The sequence below is a fragment of the Plecotus auritus genome (genome assembly GCF_963455305.1).
Source record: "Plecotus auritus genome assembly, chromosome: 8".
In the NCBI taxonomy this organism is placed as follows: Eukaryota; Metazoa; Chordata; class Mammalia; order Chiroptera; family Vespertilionidae; genus Plecotus; species Plecotus auritus.
In genome coordinates, this window is record NC_137782.1 from 99,994,113 (window position 1) to 100,013,146 (window position 19,034).

Below are 19,034 nucleotides of genomic sequence, written 5' to 3' on the forward strand. Positions count from 1 at the left end.
CCAGAGTCACCAGAACTGACCACTGACTTCCTAGAACCACCTGGGCCACTGATGGGTCATCCAGAGCCACCTGTACTGCTGACTGTCCTTCCAGGAGGACTTAAGTCACTGGCTGGCCTCTTGGTCCCACTGATTGATCGCTCAGGTTCTGAGCTGGAGCTGCCATTCTGGTGCCTGGGCACGGAGCCAGAACTAACCATAGGCTGAAGACTCCCTGTGATGGGCTGCCCAGGAGCTAGGATGGAGCTGCTGCCTGATGGCCTGACACTTGGACTCTTAGCCTTATGTGGGGAGACCACAGGTCCAGGTCTGGAATGGCTAGGATAGAGAGGAGATTTTTGACTGTGTGCTCAGTAACAGATTTCTGAGTCCCTTTAGCAGAAGTCTTTAGAACACTTGGTGAAAAGGTGCTCAAGTGGGTCTTTCCAGCCCCATTGTCAACAGGCCTGTTATGGTCCTTCCGAAGTGAGGCTTAGGAGCAGTTGCTAGATCTTACTTTGGTCCTCTCTCCTGGCATGGATTTGGATGAAAACAAACCTAAATGTTTCTTCTTATCTGTGCTGGGTCTGGATTTCTTCTCAGTATGAAGAAGGTGAGTACCTTTGGGAGAAGGATGCTTGTCCCTGGAAACTCTGCTAGGTATTGTGCCCATTCTTTCAGTATGAGAGGGCATCATTTTGGTCAGAGGTAGCCCTGCATCTGCTTCAGGCTTCTTTTTCATATGTCTTCATTCAAGAAGTTTTCACTCCCTAAGTTCTTGTGCAATCATAGGCCACTTTTCTGTGTTTTTTTTCCACTACCTTGATTTCCACTGGTTCATACTGTTGGAAGCTAGCCATTTTCTTCCCTATCAGAAAAGTGTAAACAGGGAATGCAGAAGGCTCATGAACCTTGAGCTCTGGCAAGGGCCAAAGCTATGCACTGATTGTTTAGTTGAGACAATGCTGGCTCAAGCAATTTCCTGACCAAACAGACTCAAAGTAAATCTTTACTAATATTTACTGACCTTTAAGATAGTCTTTATGTTACCAGAATTGCCTGCCTGACTAAGGGCAATATGTGTATCTAAAATTGAATAAAAGACTGTCAGGGCCTGGGCACCAGTGAAGTCCTTGCCCTTGCATTGGACTCTCTGCCTGGCCCCCCAATATTTCCAAATTATTATTTCTTGTCTTGTCTCATCATTTGACCACAGCCCTTCTCCAGATCCCAAACCCTGAGCCATGCGGGACATGAACTCTCACATCTGGCACCTTGAATGATGGATATCTGGAAAAGAAGATTTATGCTGGAGCAGAAAAACAAAGTTTCACCAGCAAGGTGGGGAAAAAGAATTCACCAGATAGGTGGGGAAATTCACCACATGCAAAGCCCACAGCCAGCTGCAGAAGTCAAGATCTGTAAGTAGGGTGGGAACATCTTTTTTTAGTCAGGCTAATGGGCAGAATTTGTCAAAAGGGGAGAAGCTTTATTGTAGACCGTTGGTTTGCATGCTTAAGGATAAAGGAATTAAAGTGTCAGAAGGTATTCTCTTACAGTTTTTGCATGTTATTATAGAACATAATCCCTGGTTTCCTGAAGAAGGTACATTAGATGTTGAATGTTGGGAAAGAGTTAGTCATAACTTGAAAAAACCTCAGCAGCAGGGAAAAATTTGCCTCCAAATTGTTTCTCCTTGTGGAACATGGTATTGCATTTGCTAGAGCCTTCTAGAGAAACAAAACAGGACAAACCTCCTCCCCTTGCACCTTCCGCTCCTAAAGAGGAGCAAAAAGAAAAATTGGAGGAATGGCCTTCATGGCCCCCTCCACCTCCATGTCCTAATCCTCAAACATTTAATTCACCATTAATAGAATCACCTATGCAAAGAGCTATCCGAGAAGGATTAAAGGACATGACGGTGGAGGACCAACTCGCTTTTCCTATTATACAAGTAGCTGACCCACAGCTCCTAAATCATATAATAAGATAGCATGAAAAATTTGACTTTAAAATAATAAAGGCCTTGTGTGAAAGCATTGTCCAGAATGGTCCTATAGCTCTTTTACTGGAGAAATTATGACTAATATTTCTGAAGCATTCTTAGCTTCTTACGATTGGTATTCTCTGGCTCACGGAGGAGATTATTTACTATGGAAGGGAGAATTTTTGGAGAAATGTCAGGAGCAAGCCCATGCAAACTGCGGGCTGAATGCTCAGATAACTTATGAAATGCTGACAAGACTGGGACAATATAATGACATGCAAAATCAGCTAAATTATGTGCAACAGGCATATGAGCAAATTAGACTTTGTGGAAGAAGAGCTTGGTGGGCTTTACCATCAAAAGGGGACCCTGAGGGAGCTTTTAGTAAATGTATGCAGGGGCCTACAGAGTCATTTTTTGACTTTATGGCTTGCCTCACTCAAGCAGTGAGATGACAGATTCAACATGAAACAGCAGGAGACATTTTAATTCAGCAATTAGCTTATGAAAATGCCAATGCTGATTGTAAGAAATGCCTGACGCCTCTGAGAAAAAATAGTACCATTACAGAAATGATTTGAGCATGTCAGAATGTGTGGTGAGGCACTTTTCAATCAAACTTACTCGCTGCCGCCATAACGGTGGGGAATAAAAGGTGTTATAATTGTGGAAGAACAAGACATTTTAAAAAAGAATGTAAGCAACCAAGAAGGACACAAGGTGGCGATCTAGGGAAAGGCGTGAGCATTCTGCCTCCCAATTCAATCAACACAGATTAAACCTCTCTGTGTCCTAGAAGTCAGAAGGGAAACCATTGGGTTGGTTAACGTAGATTGAAATTTCATAAAAATGGGCAGCCATTAGATCAAGACATAGGGAATGGACAGCCACAGGGAAACGGCCCCCCAGCCCCATCATCAATAGGGGAAATTTGCCCTGCAAGGCCCACAGTGGACTCCCTCATCTGAGCCACTCCAGGGAGCGCAGGCCTAGTTTTTAACAGTACTATAGCGGTCACTTTGACCCCTGATATGGTTCGGCAAGCTGTTCCTACAGGAATCTGGGGACCTGTACCATCAAGAACTTTAGGATTAATCTTAGGGAGAAGTGGAAAAACTCTGAAAGGACTAACTGTTCTGCCTGGAGTCATAGATTCAGACTATGAGGGAGAAATTAAGGTAATATTAGAATATAATCATATTATGCAACTTACTTCAGGACAAAGAATTGCTCAGATACTACTTCTACCTTTTATTCAGCAAGGTGAAGCTATAAATAGGAAAGGAGGAACACAAGGATTTGTAAGCTCAGATAGCTATTGGATACATGAAATTAGCAAAACCCATCCTATGATTAATTTAAGAATAGAGAGAAAACGGTTTAAAGGTTTAAGAGACACTGGAGCATATGTCAGCATTATCAGCAAAGAATTCTGGCCTCCAAGTTGGTCCATGGTAGAAGCTATAAGCTCTATCATGGGGGTTAGAGTTCCTGATAATACACAATGCAGTGCTGCAGTGTTAAGGTGGCAAGATGAAGAAGGACAGACAGGATGGTTTCAGCCTTACATAGTCTCTGGGATTGCAGTCAACTTATGGGGCCGGGATGTTTTAGAAGGTTTACAAGCTTGTATTATTACCGGCAAAGGACAGCAGTTAATAACTCAGATGGGATATCAGACTGGTCAAAGCTTAGGAAAAAATAATCAGGGAATTAAAGAGCCCATCGAAGCCAAAGGAAACCTAGAAAGACGAAGATTAGGGTATCAACATTTTGAGGAGTGGTTATTGCTCAATCTCCTCACCCTCATGCAGATCCTATACAATGGGAAGATGATAGACCTATATGAGTGGATCTGTGGCCATTAACCAAGGAGAAATTAGGTCATATTCATGAATTAATACAGGAACAAATAGAGCGTAGAGCCTTCCAATATTCCTTGGAATACACCTATATTTACTATACCTAAGAAGGCAGCAGGAAAATGGCAATTGTTACATGATCTTAGAGCAGTTAACACTACTATGCATACTATGGAAGCTTTACAGCCTGGATTCCCAGCGCCTTTGCAAATCCCTCTAGATTGGTCTCTTATAGTAGTAGATCTTAAGGATTGTTTCTTGACCATTCCCTTGGCACCTCAAGATAAACAGAGATTTGCATTTTCAGTGCCAGCTATTAATAATATAGAACCCATGAAAAGATATCAATGGAAAGTTTTGCCTCAAGGAATGGCCAATGGCCCCACCTAGTGTCAAAAATATGTAGCTCAAGCTGTTCAGCCTTTAAGGGACAAATATTCCCGATGTTACATTATTCATTACATGGATGACTTGCTCTTAGCAAGTCCATGGGAAGAGCAGACTTTGGCAATGTAAAAATTGCTCCAGAAAAGGTACAGAAAGAAACGCCTTTCAAATATCTGGAAACCATAATTGAAAAGCAATGTATCAGGCCTCAAAAGGTGGAAATAAGATTGCCTTAAAAGTTTAACTGATTTTCAAAAAGTATTAGGGTACATTAACTGGTTAAGACCTTATCTGAAAATCTCTACAGGAGAAATGACAATTCCTCATCCTGAACATTTACAGATGAAGCTAGGAAGGAGTTGCTAAGAATTGAGCAGGCAATCTCCTCAGCCCAAGTAGCATGGGTAGAGCCTGAATTGCCTTTATTGGGACAGATTAACCCTACTGCAAATAGTCCCACTGGAGTCATCTTCCAAAAAACTCTCCTGCTATTATTGAATGGGTCCACCTAGGGCATCAATCCTCTAAAACTGCAGTTAATATGTAGAACTTATGGCTCAGTTGATACCTCAACTTAGAAAGTGCTGCAGGCAGCTTAGAGGAGAAGAACCCCAATGCATTTACCTTTCCCTCATTGGGAAGCAATTAAAAATACTATTTCAAACTGATTTGAATTGGCAAATTGGACTAAGTGGATATTCAGGGGAACTTAGTTGTCACCTATTAAAAGACAAATTACTACAATTTTTATATTATACCTCCTTATTATACCAAAAAATACTAGGCAGGAACCTATTCCTGGAGCATTAGCTGTTTTTTCTGATGGATCATTGAATGGTAAAGCTTCCTATCATACAATGAATTCAGACCGAGTCATACTGACCAGTCATACTTCTGTACAAAGAATTAAATTAGAGGCTATTAAGACTGCATTGCAGAGTAACCCCGAGTCTGCGGAAGTGGAGACCCTTGGGCAGGCAGCTGAGACAGCACGAACTGCAGCTGGGTCCCCTCCCGGAGCTGCGGGCTTGGACGCGGAGTCTACGCCATCTTGATCCGGAAAGTGGAGCTTATCTGAAGCCTGAGAATCCACAACGGCGGCACCCCAGGAACAGCTGCGAGCCCCAGAACAACGCTCCCCAACTGGCGCAAGCACACGGGTTCAGAGAAGCTCTACACTCCACCACGGAAAGGTCAGATTTCGCCTGGGATAAGGTGAGGTCTCTGGTCCCGGCGGGAGAGAGGAACGCGCGTTTTGCGGGAGCTGGAGGACCAGGGAAGTCTGTGCCTAGAAAAATCCGTGGCTGTAGGGGCTGGCGTGATCTGTGACTGTGGAAAGGGGTCCTCAGAGCTGCTAAGAGAAGGGCACTCTAAAAAGCAACCCATTTTGATCTGAAGTGCAGGGACACCCTAAGAATTTCAGGCAGTCCAGACTTACACGCAGCCCGTGCGCTCCCTGGGTGCCTGGGCTTACTCGCAGTCCCGGAATTCGCACACTTGGGCTTTTTCCTCTTCAAATCCTTGCATCTGATTACTAAGCCCAATACATAGGATCACCCAGTTGGGGACACCCTGGGAGACTGCAGGGGAAGGTTGTTTTTCTGGAACCTGGGGATCGGAGCGGGGAGTGACCATCAGAGAGCCAGCTCTGAGGCAGCCCACTCCCACAGGCCCGTGGCGAGTGCCACAGGGAAAGAAGGCTCTAACACTGCCTAGAGAGGCCATAGATAGACCCGGAAGTCAATCCAGAAACACTGCCACCCAGGGGCTGAATCACAAATTGACTCTTGTGTAATCAAAAATAAAGGAATACGAGAAATTAAGACACACCGCCTGCTTAAAATCAGGACTGGCTTACAACACCGAAGAGCAGTGGATCGCAGGGAACTGCAATACTGTCTGGACTGAGAAACAGGCGTGCCAAACAGAAAAACAGAGGAAGTGAATGACCTTCACTACTCCACATTTTATTTTTACCTTTTATTTTTTTTATTTTTTTATTTTTTTTAAATTTTCATTTTTTGCATCTTTTAATCAAGAAACTTTTTTTTCTTTTTTCATCACTTGATTTTACCTTTTTAATGACTACATTTTTATTTTCAATCCGTATTATTACTACTGTTATTTTATCTTTTTTTTTTTTTTTTTAAAGTGTCATTTTATTTTCTCTTCATTTTATTTTGGGATTAGGGTTCTACATTCTATTTTTTATCTTTCCTTTAGCATCGTTTTACTCTATCTCAACTCTACCTTTAGGCCATCACTCTCTTCCTAACCTCCCCCTTTTCAGTGTCCTGTTTGTCTTACCCTTTTACTGCTTTAGATTTTCCCTATTCTTTCTGTTTACCCCTTGTTAAAATTTCACCCTACTTACATATCTAATCTCTAATCCCCTGCTCCAAGTCCACATACACCTTTCCCTTCGCTGTCTGAGTTATCCATAAACTTGTCCTTATCTCTGTCCTTTTGTTGTTGTTTGCTTGAATGTAGATTATATCCAATTTTTATGCTGTTTTTGTGAGATTGTTTTGCTTATTCTTCTTTTATTTATTTTTTTGTTTGTTTTGTGCTTCAGCTTTCCCTTGCCTCACTCCATATTAGTTGGTGTTGTAGTTTGTACTAATCCCCAGGCACTTGTTGCTGGCATTTGCTGGGATTAGTGATTGTTCTATTGGAGTTTTATCCCCAATATATATAGTCTGTTCCCCTTTCTCTCTTAGTCAATTTCTTGTCTCTCTTACTTTTTTTTTTTCTTCTCTTTACTTTCCCTTTTCCCAATTTCATTTTCACACTCCTTTTTTCTTTTTTTTTTTTCTTTCTTTTTTCCTCTTCTTCTTTCTCTTCTATCACCTAATTTGCCTTTCTCTGGTGGTCACCTTTATTGGAGGTTATTAATATCGTGAATACATTCCTGTTCAGTGCCTTGTGAGTTGTACCTGGTAGTGCGGTATTTTGTGCCTTTAAATCAACCCAGGAGAGAGAGAACTACATAACCAGACACCCAGAGAAGAGAGACCATGGGGAGACAAAGAGGCAGCCCGCATATGAAAGAAAAGCAGGCATCACCAGAAAAGGAAGTAAACGAAATGGAGGCAAGCAACCTTCCAGAAAAAGAATTCAGAGAAATGGTCATAAGGTGGCTGAAAAGAATGGAAGACAAATTCGACAATATGAGCAAGAACCAAGAGGAAATGAAGAAGAACCAAGAAGAAATGAAAAATGACATCGCTGCTGTAAAGAACTCAATAGAAAGCATCAAGAGTAGACTAGAAGAAGCAGAGGACCGCATCAGTGAGCTAGAAGACAAGATGGAAAAAAATACCCAAGAAAAGCAACTTCTAGAAAAAAAAATTAAAAGGCAGGAGGAGAGTCTAAGGGAACTTTGGGACAACACGAAACAAAACAACATCCGCATAATAGGGGTTCCAGAAGGAAAGGAAGCTGAGCAAGGAATAGAAAACCTCTTTGAAGAAATAATGACAGAAAATTTCCCAGATATAGGGAAGAAAAAACCCACACAAATCCAAGAAGCTCACAGAGTCCCAAGCAAAATGAACCCCAAAAGACCGACGCCAAGGCACATTATAATTAAATTGGCAAACACCAACGACAAAGTAAGAATCTTAAAAGCAGCAAGAGAGAGACAGAAAGTTACATACAAAGGAACCCCCATCAGACTAGCAACTGATTTCTCAACAGAAACTCATCAGGCCAGAAGGGAATGGAATGAAATATACAAAGTCATGCAAAGGAAGGGGCTGAATCCAAGAATACTGTACCCAGCAAGGCTGTCAATCAAAATTGAAGGTGAAATCAGGAGCTTCACAGACAAAAAAGGACTAAGGGAATTTATTACCACCAAACCAGCAATGCAAGAAATGCTAAAGGGTCTACTGTAAAAAAAAAAAAAAAAGAAAGAAAGAAAGAAAGAAAGAAACAGGAAGCGAAGAAGTAACACAGGGGTAAAGAATAGGAATGGCGACAAATAAGTACCTATCAATAATAACTTTAAATGTAAATGGATTAAATGCCCCAATCAAAAGACATAGGGTAACAGATTGGATAAGAAAACACGACCCATATATCTGCTGTCTACAAGAAACCCACCTCAGAAAAAAAGACGCACACAGACTGAGGGTGAAGGGATGGAAAAAGGTTTTCCAGGCAAATGGAACTGAAAAAAAAGCTGGGGTAGCAATACTTATTTCTGACAAATTAGATCTCAAACTGAAAGACATAACAAGAGATAAGGAAGGCCATTTCATAATACTAAAGGGAGCAATCCAACAAGAAGAAATAACTCTGGTAAACATATATGCACCCAATACAGGAGCACCCAAATACATAAAAAAACTCCTGGAAGATATCAAGGGAGACATTGACAGCAACACAATCATAGTAGGAGACTTTAATACCCCACTTTCACCATTGGACAAATCCTCTAAACAAAACATCAGCAAAGAAACATCAATCCTAAATGACTCACTAGACCAGATGGAATTAATTGACATCTTCAGAACATTTCACCCCAAAGCCACAGAATATACATTCTTCTCAAGCGCACATGGGTCATTTTCAAAGATAGACCATATGTTGGGACATAGGCAAAGTCTCTTCAAATTCAAGAAGATAGAAATCATATCAAGCATCTTCTCAGACCACAGTGGCATAAAACTGGAAATCAACTACAATAAAAACAACCCAAAGAAATCAAACACATGGAGACTAAACAGCATGCTATTAAACCATGACTGGGTTACCAGAGAGATCAAAGAAGAAATAAAAAACATCATGACAACAAATGACAATGAAAACACTACAATCCAAAATCTATGGGACACAGCGAAAGCAGTCTTGAGAGGGAAGTTCATAGCTCTACAAGCCTACTGCAAAAAACAAGAAACAGGGGTAATAAATTACCTAACCCAACAACTCAAACAGTTAGAAAAAGAGCAACAAGAAAAGCCCAGTGTAAGCAGAAGGAAGGAATTAATAAAGATCAGAGCACAGATAAACGACATAGAGACCAAAGAAACAATACAAAAGATCAACAAAACCAAGAGCTGGTTCTTTGAAAGGATAAACAAGATTGATGAACCTCTAGCCAGGCTCACCAAGAAGCAAAGGGAGAGGACCCAAATAAACAAGATCAGAAATGAAAGAGGTGAAATAACAACAGATCCCGCCGAAATACAAAGGATTCTTAAAAAATACTACGAACAACTCTATTCCAACAAACTGGACAACCTGGAGGAAATGGACATATTCCTAGAAAAATATAACCTTCCAAAACTCAATCAGGAAGAATCTAAACAGCTCAACATGCCAGTAACTATGGAAGAAATTGAAGCAGTCATCAAAGAGCTTCCGGCAAACAAAAGCCCGGGGCCAGACGGCTTCACAGGAGAGTTCTACCAAACATTCAAGGAAGAACTAAAACCTATCCTCCTCAGACTATTCAAAAAAATTCAAGAGGAAGGAACACTTCCAAGCTCCTTCTATGAAGCCAGCATCACCCTAATACCAAAACCAGATAAAGACAACACAATGAAAGAGAATTACAGGCCAATATCCCTCATGAATGTAGATGCCAAAATCCTCAACAAAATTCTAGCAAATCGGATCCAGCAGTACATCAGAAAGATCATACACCATGACCAAGTAGGGTTTATCCCAGGAACGCAAGGATGGTTCAATATCCGCAAATCAATAAATGTGATACATCACATAAACAAATTGAGAGATAAAAATCACATAGTCATATCAATTGATGCAGAAAAAGCATTTGACAAAATCCAACACCCTTTCTTGATAAAAACTCTCAACAAGGTGGGAATAGAAGGATCATACCTCAACATCATAAAAGCTATATATGATAAACCCACAGCTAACATCATACTCAATGGGCAAAAACTAAAACCATTTCCCCTAAGAACAGGAACAAGACAGGGATGCCCACTCTCACCACTCCTGTTTGACATAGTACTGGAAGTATTAGCCACTGCAATTAGACAAGAAGAAGAAATAAAAGGCATCCAAATTGGAAAAGAAGAAGTAAAGCTGTCCTTATTTGCAGATGACATGATATTGTACATAAAAAACCCGAAAGACTCCATCAAAAAACTAACAGACTTAATAAATGAATTCGGCAATGTAGCAGGATACAAAATTAACACCAAGAAATCTATGGCATTTCTATACACCAACAATGAACTTACAGAAAGAGAGACTAAAAAAGCAATCCCATTTTCCATCGCACCAAAAAAATTAAGATACTTAGGAATAAACCTAACCAAGGAGGTAAAAGACCTATATGCGGAAAACTACAGGACACTGAAAAAAGAGATAGAGGAAGATGTAAACAGATGGAAGAACATACCATGTTCATGGATTGGTAGAATCAACATCATTAAAATGTCCATACTACCCAAAGCAATCTATAGATTCAATGCACTCCCCATTAAAATACCAACGGCGTATTTCACAGACCTAGAAAGAACTCTCCAAAAATTCATCTGGAATAAAAAAAGACCCCTAATAGCCACAGCAATCCTGAGAAAGAAGAATAAAGTAGGAGGGATCTCAATACCAGATTTCAAGCTGTATTACAAAGCCACTGTCATCAAAACAGCCTGGTACTGGCACAAGAACAAACATATAGATCAATGGAACAGAATAGAGAATCCAGATATCGACCCAAACCAATATGCGCATTTAATATTTGACAAAGGAGGCATGAGCATACAATGGAGTCAAGACAGTCTCTTTAATAAATGGTGTTGGGAAAATTGGACAGATACATGCAAAAAAATGAAACTAGATCACCAACTTACACCATACACAAAAATAAACTCAAAATGGATACAGGACTTAAATATAAGACGGGAAACCATAAAAATACTAGAGGAATCCACAGGCAGCAAAATCTCAGACATATGCCAAAAGAACTTTTTCAGTGATACTGCCCCTAGGGCAATGGAAGCCAAACAGAAAATAAACAAATGGGACTACATCAAAATAAAAAGCTTTTGCACAGCAAAAGAAACCATCAACAAAACAACAAGAAACCCCACTGTATGGGAGAACATATTTGCAAATGGTATCACTGATAAAGGTTTAATTTCCAACATCTACAGGCAGCTTATACAACTTAATAAAAGGAAGATAAAGGATCCAATAAAAAAATGGGCAACGGACCTAAATAGAAGCTTTTCGAAAGAAGACAGAAGGAAGGCCAAGAGACACATGAAAACATGCTCAAAGTCACTAATTATCCGAGAGATGCAAATCAAAACAACAATGCGATACCATCTCACACCTGTCAGAATGGCTATCATCAACAAATCAACAAACGACAAGTGTTGGCGAGGATGCGGAGAAAAAGGAACCCTCGTGCACTGCTGGTGGGAATGCAGACTGGTGCAGCCACTGTGGAGAACAGTATGGAGTTTCCTCAAAAAACTGAAAATGGAACTCCCATTTGACCCAGTAATCCCACTCCTAGGAATATATCCTAAGAAACCAGAAACACCAATCAGAAAGGATATATGCACCCCTATGTTCATAGCAGCACAATTTACAATAGCTAAGATTTGGAAACAGCCTAGGTGCCCATCAGCAGATGACTGGATCAGAAAACTATGGTACATCTACACAATGGAATACTATGCTGCCGTAAAAAAGAAGGAATTACTACCATTTGTAGGCACTTGGATGGAATTAGAGAACATTATGCTAAGTGAAATAAGCCAGTCAATGAAAGAAAAATACCACATGATCCCACTCATTTGGGGATAATGAAAAACATTATAAACTGATGAACAAAAAGATAGTTACAGAGGCAGTAAAGCATCAAACAGACTGTCAAATTACAGTGGTAAGGTTAGGGAGAGGTGGGGGAAATAAGAGATCAACAGAAGGACTTATATGCATGTATATAAGAGTAACCAACGGATGCAAAACATTGGGGGGTGAGGACATGTATGGGAGTGGGGTGGGGGTGGGGGGCAATGGTAAGATATGTACACATATAATACCTTAATAAAAATTTGAAAAAAAAATAAATAAAAAAAATAAATGCTTAAAAAAAAAAAAAGACTGCATTGCAGGATTTCCAAGAGCTTCTTAATATTATCTCTGGCTCTTCTTATGCTGTGGGCCTAGTGAATAGAACTGAAACTGCTCAGTTAAAATGGCTCAGTGACCAAAGTTTATTTTTTACTATTTAAACAAGTTCAGCAGATTGTACACTCACATCAGGGCTCACAGTGGCCAGCTAACAAAAGGAAATGCACATGCTGATCAATTGGTTGCTTTATTAAAACAGGCATCAGAATCTCATCAACCTGCCAAAATGTTGTCCAAACAATTCTCCATCACTCGACAGCAGACAAAACAGATTATCAGATTATGTCCCACTTACATATTACATCTGCCTCAAGGGTCTAATATAGGAATTAACCCTTGAGGATTGATAAGGGAACATATCTGGCAAATGGATGTAACACATTATACTCCTTTTGGACACCTTGGGCATTGCATGTCTCTGTATATACCTTTTCAAGGGGCCTATGGGCTACTGCATCTACAGGGGAAATGGCAAAACAGATTATTAATCATTGCCTAGATGCTTTTGCCGACATGGCAATTCCAAAAATCATTAAAACTGACAGTGGACCAGCTTACACAACCTGTCATTTCCAGCAATTTTGTAAAAAGTGGAAAATTCAGCACATTACATGACTACCATATAATTTGCTGGGACAGGCAATTATAGAACGCCAGCATCATAGGCTAAAATCCCAACTTGAAAAACAGAAAAGGGGGAATATGGAGAAATCGCCTGTAGGTAGACTACACTAAGCCTTAATTGCTTTAAATTTTTTCACTTGTGATGCCGATGGCAAGACACCCATGGAAATAAATTGGTGTCAGAAGAAGCCAAAGGAAAATGGTCTGGTTAAATGGAAAGATCCCGAGTCTGGTTTATGGAAGGGCCCCAACCCCCTGTTAACATTTGGTCAAGGCTACACTTGTATATTTCCAGAAAATTTCTCAAAGCCCATGTGGATTCCCACAAGAAATATTAAACTTCAACATGGATCCGAGGGAGGAACTGGCCAGGTTAATGAGGACCTTGTACCTGGAGCCATGTCTTAACAGCTGCAGACAATTGACTACCCCAGCCGCAGATAGCAGCAGCCCCAAGCAACCCACTGAAGATAAGCAATGGGAGGAGGACGAGACAAATAGCCCAGAGGTCACCTGCGAGATGGTGAAGAAGATGGTCCAGAAAGCTGAGAGAATTTGTGAGGAGACCAGAACCCCAAGAATGCCTGAGAACGTCTTTCTTGCCCTGCTAGCAGTCATCAGCTGTGCGGTAATGCTACCGGGGCAAATGGGGAAGTATTTTGGACTTATGTTCCTGACCCTCCATGGGTAAGACACCTTACGTGGGCTGATCCCCCACCTAATGTAGTCACCAATAACACCAAACACCTTGGTCACCCAGGAGGACCACGGGTGGGGCAAGGAAGTATATGGGCAAAGTATAATTACATGGGTATCACCACCTAGCTTCCCTTTTGTATGACACAGAACCAAACCACAGCTCCTTTGTGTGTAAAATTAAAAAAGAGGCTTCTGACTAACATGGACACCAAAGAAGGGGGAAGCAAAAGCCGAAGTACATTTACTATCACTACTTGCTCTGGGGAGAGGTGCAGAAAATGTAACTTTACTAAGACACCCCACCACACTAAGCCGTTATGTAAAAAGTCTTATGAATGGCACCCTACCGAGGAAGAAATTAATTGGCAAGACTGTTATAGTGACCACCCCACCAGCAGCAAACTTAATAACAGTTTTTCCTTTGTGGGTTGGAGCCCGTATGGTTTTGCATATAGTAACAATCACACCCTAAAATGGAAGGGGAATGCATCCTATCCATATGTTGAAGCTAATCACTCCATTTCATGGCATGGAGGAGGATTTGTTGGATCTCAATTTCAACATGACAATTGGCCCCTAAAAAATACATAATGGAAATTAGCTGTTGCACTTGCACCTATTAAATAGTATAGTTTTAACTATAGCTCAGATAATTCCATTCGTACCTTATGGGGAACTCCCAATAAGACAGTATTTGCCATCGCCTGTGTATTTGATCCGTTTTTACTCCTCTCAGGCCCCATCCAGATGCACCTTAATATTACAAGTGATCTGTATGAGGTGTCATGCACAGGCTGCACAATATCCCATTGTATTAATTTCACATTCCAAAAGGATTCCCTCATGATTTTAAAACAACCGGCTTTCGCTTAGTTTCCTACTAACCTAACTGAGCCTTGGGAATCTCATCAAACCTACTAACTGTTACATGATCTGGTAAAAATCTTAAAAAGAGGAGAAACCAAAATGGCAGCATAGGTAAGCACCTAAACTGCTGACCCACACAACAATTTCAAAACTATAACTAAAAGACAGAACAGACACCATCCAGAACCACAGGAAAGCTGGCTGAGTGGAAATTCTACAACTAGAAGGAAAGAGGAAAGCTCACAGAGAAGGAGAGGAAAAGGGCTGAGGTACAGAGACACGTGCACGCAGAGAGGAAGGGCAGCAGAGTGCCTGGCTGGCTTTCTCTGGCGGTAGGGGGAAGGAAGCCCCCGACGGTGCTGAGCCCCAGTTCCGACTGCACTGAACCTCAGTTCTGGGCGAAACCCTGTGGACCCAGGCTCATTCAGGGGGAGTTTGGACTGTCAGTTAGAGAGAAAGGCACATGGAGACTCAGAGACTCGGAGACTCAGGGGAGCCATGGCGGCAGGGGTCTGGATGCGCGAGTGCGCACAAAGACTGACTGCAGAGGTTGCCGCAGGCTTTCCCTAGTGGAAGGGAGTCGGAAGCTCCTGACTGCACTGAACCCCAGTTCTGACTGCACTGAACCTTGGTTCCGGGCAAGCCCCTGGGGACCCACTCTCTTACGGTGGAAATCTGGACTGTAAGGTGGAAACTCGGGAACCATGGAAGCCAGAGGTCTGGAGACGCGCTTGCAAGGGCAGGGCTGACGGGAAGCCAAGACTGTCTGCTCAGCCCTGAGACTCCACCCGGAGACTCCACCCCTTCCAAGCTGAGCACAGAGGCTTTTGCAATCTGGCAAGGCTAATCCTATAAGGCTGTCTCCAGCACTGAAAATCTCCCAGTGTAGACACAGCTGATCCTCATAGCCAACTGGCCTGGAGGTCAATTCCTCCCAGTGATACCAACAACAATCAAGACTTAACTACAACAAGGCTGTACACACAGTCCACAAAGGGGTGCACCAAGAGTGTCCACCTCAGGTTAACTGGGGAGGCTGACCCACTGGGCCATATAGGAAACCTAGCACACAAAGCTACCCTACCAACTCAGGGAAGCAGTGAAAAATGGGGAGACGAAAAAACAGATCACAAACGAAAGAAATGGAGGAAACAAACGACTGGATATAGAATTCAAAACCACGGTTATAAGGCTTTTTAAGAATATCCTAGAAAAGGTTGATAAATATAACGAGACCCTCAAAGATATGAAAAAGGACCAACTAGAAATTAAACATACACTGACTGAAATAAAAAATATTATACAGACACCCAACAGCAGACTAGAGGAAAGCAAAAATCAAGTCAAAGATTTGAAATACAAAGAAGCAAAAAACACTCAACTGAAAAAGCAAAAAGAAAAAAGAATCCAAAAAGTTGAAGATAGTGTAAAAAGCCTCTGGGACAACTTCAAGCGTACCAACATCAGAATTATGGGGGTGCCAGAAGAAGAGAGAGAGCAAGATACTGAAAAACTATTTGAAGAAATAATGACAGAAAACTTCCCCGACCTGGTAAAAGAAATAGACTTACAAGTCCAGGAAGCGCACAGAACCCCAAACAAAAGGAATCCAAAGAGGACCACACCAAGACACATCATAATTAAAATGCCAAGAGCAAAAGACAAAGAGAGAATATTAAAAGCAGCAAGAGAAAAACAGTTAATTACCTACAAGGGAGCACCCATACGATTGTCAGCTGATTTCTCAACAGAAACTATGCAGGCCAGATGGGAGTGGCAAGAAATATTCAAAGTAATGAATAGCAAGAACCTACAAACAAGACCACTCTACCCAGCAAAGCTACTATTCAGAATGGAAGGTCAGATAAAGAGCTTCACAGATAAGAAAAAGTAAAGGAGTTCATCACCACCAAACCAGTATTATATGAAATGCTGAAAGGTATTCTTTAAGAAGAGGAAGAAGAAAAAAGTAAAGAGAAAAATTATGAACAACAAATACATATCTATCAACAAGTGAACCTAAAAATCAAGTGAATTAAAAATCTGAGGAACAGAATAAACTGGTGAATATAATAGAATCAGGGACATAGAAAAGGAGCGGACTGATAATTCCCTATGGGCGGTGCAGGAAGAGACTGGACAAAAATCATACACCTATGGATGAGGACAGTGAGGGGGAGGTAAGGGCAGAGGGTGGGGTGGGAACCGGGTGGAGGGGAGCTATGGGGGAAAAAAGAGGAACAATTGTAATAATCTGAAAAATAAAGATTTATTAAAAGAAAGAAAGAAAGAAAGAAAGAAAGAAAGAAAGAAAGAAAGAAAGAAATTAAATAAATAAATAAAAGAAAAGAAAAAAAAAATCTTAAAAAGACAAAAAAGATTTCCTGGAATGTTAATTGCAGGACTCTTTGCCCTCATAACATTCCTGACTTCTGTGGGCATTGCTGCTTCATCCATAGTACAAAATGTTCAAACTTCTCAGTTTGTACAACCGGTCTATAAAAAAAAGAATTGATAGCCATGTTGAGATACAATTATCAGCATTAAAGTCTACAGTCTTGTGGATGGGTGATAAAATCCACAGCTTAGAGCAAAGAATATCTTTGTAGTGTCATTATAATTTTCCCCAGATTTGTGTTACACACCCACCCCGCCCCCTGCCCCGTTCCCTATTGGGAATCAATAAAAAAATCACCTTGGTGCTTGAGGTAAAGATAACACAACCCTTGATATTTTAGAATTACAACAGCATATTGTACAATTATCCCAAGCAAACTTATAAACTAATTCCTTAGATGCCTGGCAGAAATTTTAAAAAGACATGAATGAATTTAATCTCTTCCACTGGATCTCCTTACATTTGCCTCTCAGCATAACCACTATTGCTTGTCTCATTTTTATTCTTATGTTTATTTTTAGTCTGCAGATGTGGAATGAAGAGTCTTAAAAGGACTTGAACCCTTCAGGTGGCATGCACTTTTCAACATTTATTAAGAAAAAGAGAAGGGGGAGATGTTGGAAGCTACCCATTGCCTTCCCTATCAGAAAAGTGTAAACAAGGAATGCAGAAGGCTCGTGAACCTTGAGCTCTGGCAAGGGCCAAAGCTATGCACTGATTGTTTAGTTGAGACAATGCTGGCTCAAGCAATTTCCTGACCAAATAGTCTCAAAGTAAATCTTTACTAATATTTACTGACCTTTAAGATAGTCTGTCTGTTACCAGAATTGCCTGCCTAAGGGCCATATGTGTATCTAAAATTGAATAAAAGGCTGTCAGGGCCTGGGCACCAGTGAAGTCCTTGCACTTGCATTGGACTCTCCGCCTGGCCCCCATTATTTCCAAATTATTATTTATTGTCTTGTCTCATTATTTTCCCACAGCCCTTCTGCAGATCCCAAACCCAGAACCAAGTGGGACATGGACTCTCACACCACACTGCTTTTTCACAGCCAGACTGAGTAGGTCAGTGAAGTTCATGATGGTGGGGCACTTTTAAGGGGGACCTTTGGTTTACTTTCAACTTTGGGAGGAGGTTCTTGCTCTGGTGCTGCTTGATTGTATTCTAAGAATTCTTCTGTTTCATACTCTTGGTCTTTTCCCTGACTAGTGGCTTTCCATTGCCTGTCTTTTCTTTAACTTTTCCTCAATAGGAATCCCATTTAACCATGAAAATTTTCCTTTGTCCTCTTGGCTATAGCTCTTGCTTTCTTCTCATGTTTTAGCTCAATTCACTTTTTCACTAGTTCTTCTTTTCTCCTTTTTTTTTTTCTCTAAGGCTTTTTGTCTGAGTTCCTCCACTTTTCTTCTGAGAAAAGCCTGTATGATGCTGATTGGACACCCTTAACTTTGGGGTCTTTTTGGGAAGGACCCACTGCCAAACTATACCTTTTCAGTATGCTGTTGGCTCCTTGTCCTTTAGAAGCTATCATGAGAATTTCCCTGAAATCCATGTTGACCAAACTGGATAAAATGGGCCAGCTCTCAAAGGGGAATGAAAGCGCATCTTACCAAATGGCCAGCTGCAGCCAAATGAACTGGCTGGCCGCCTCTTTCCTACCTCTACTCAGCAAGACCAATTCCGGCGCTGTCCCAGGCAGTCTGCCTGCCACCTTCCTCAAGCAGCCCATATCCTTACAAGTCCAATGCTGCATTCCCACCTTTGAAACTTTAAATAAAAGTTTACATCCACAAGATAAATTAGTAGATTGGTCCTCATTCATTGACATAATCATTCAGTTGAGAATAAGTTACTTTAGTTTAATTGTTAAACCTCAGTTCGGCCTGGCTGGTGTGGCTCAGTGGATTGAGTATTCTCTCAGGCACCAAGAGGCTGCTGGTTTGATTCCTGGTCAGGACACATGCCAGGGTTGTGGGTTCAATCCCCAGAAAGGGGCATGCAGGAGGCTGCCAATTGAAGTGATATCTCTATCTCATCAATGTTTCAGCCTCTCTCTCCCTTTCCCTTCCTCCCTCTCTGAAAATCAGTATTACCATATATTTT

General features: G+C 41.2%; 1 pseudogene across 1 annotated transcript; it reads right to left on the minus strand.

The window, feature by feature from the left end:
* Nucleotides 1-56: 56 nt before the first annotated feature.
* Nucleotides 57-18,483, minus strand: LOC308256631 (protein SPT2 homolog; annotated as a pseudogene). The gene is made up of 2 exons: nt 17,969-18,483; nt 57-821 (listed from the first exon to the last, which is right to left on the minus strand). The product of its transcript is annotated as a protein SPT2 homolog (transcript).
* Between the last annotated feature and the right edge of the window lie 551 nt (nt 18,484-19,034).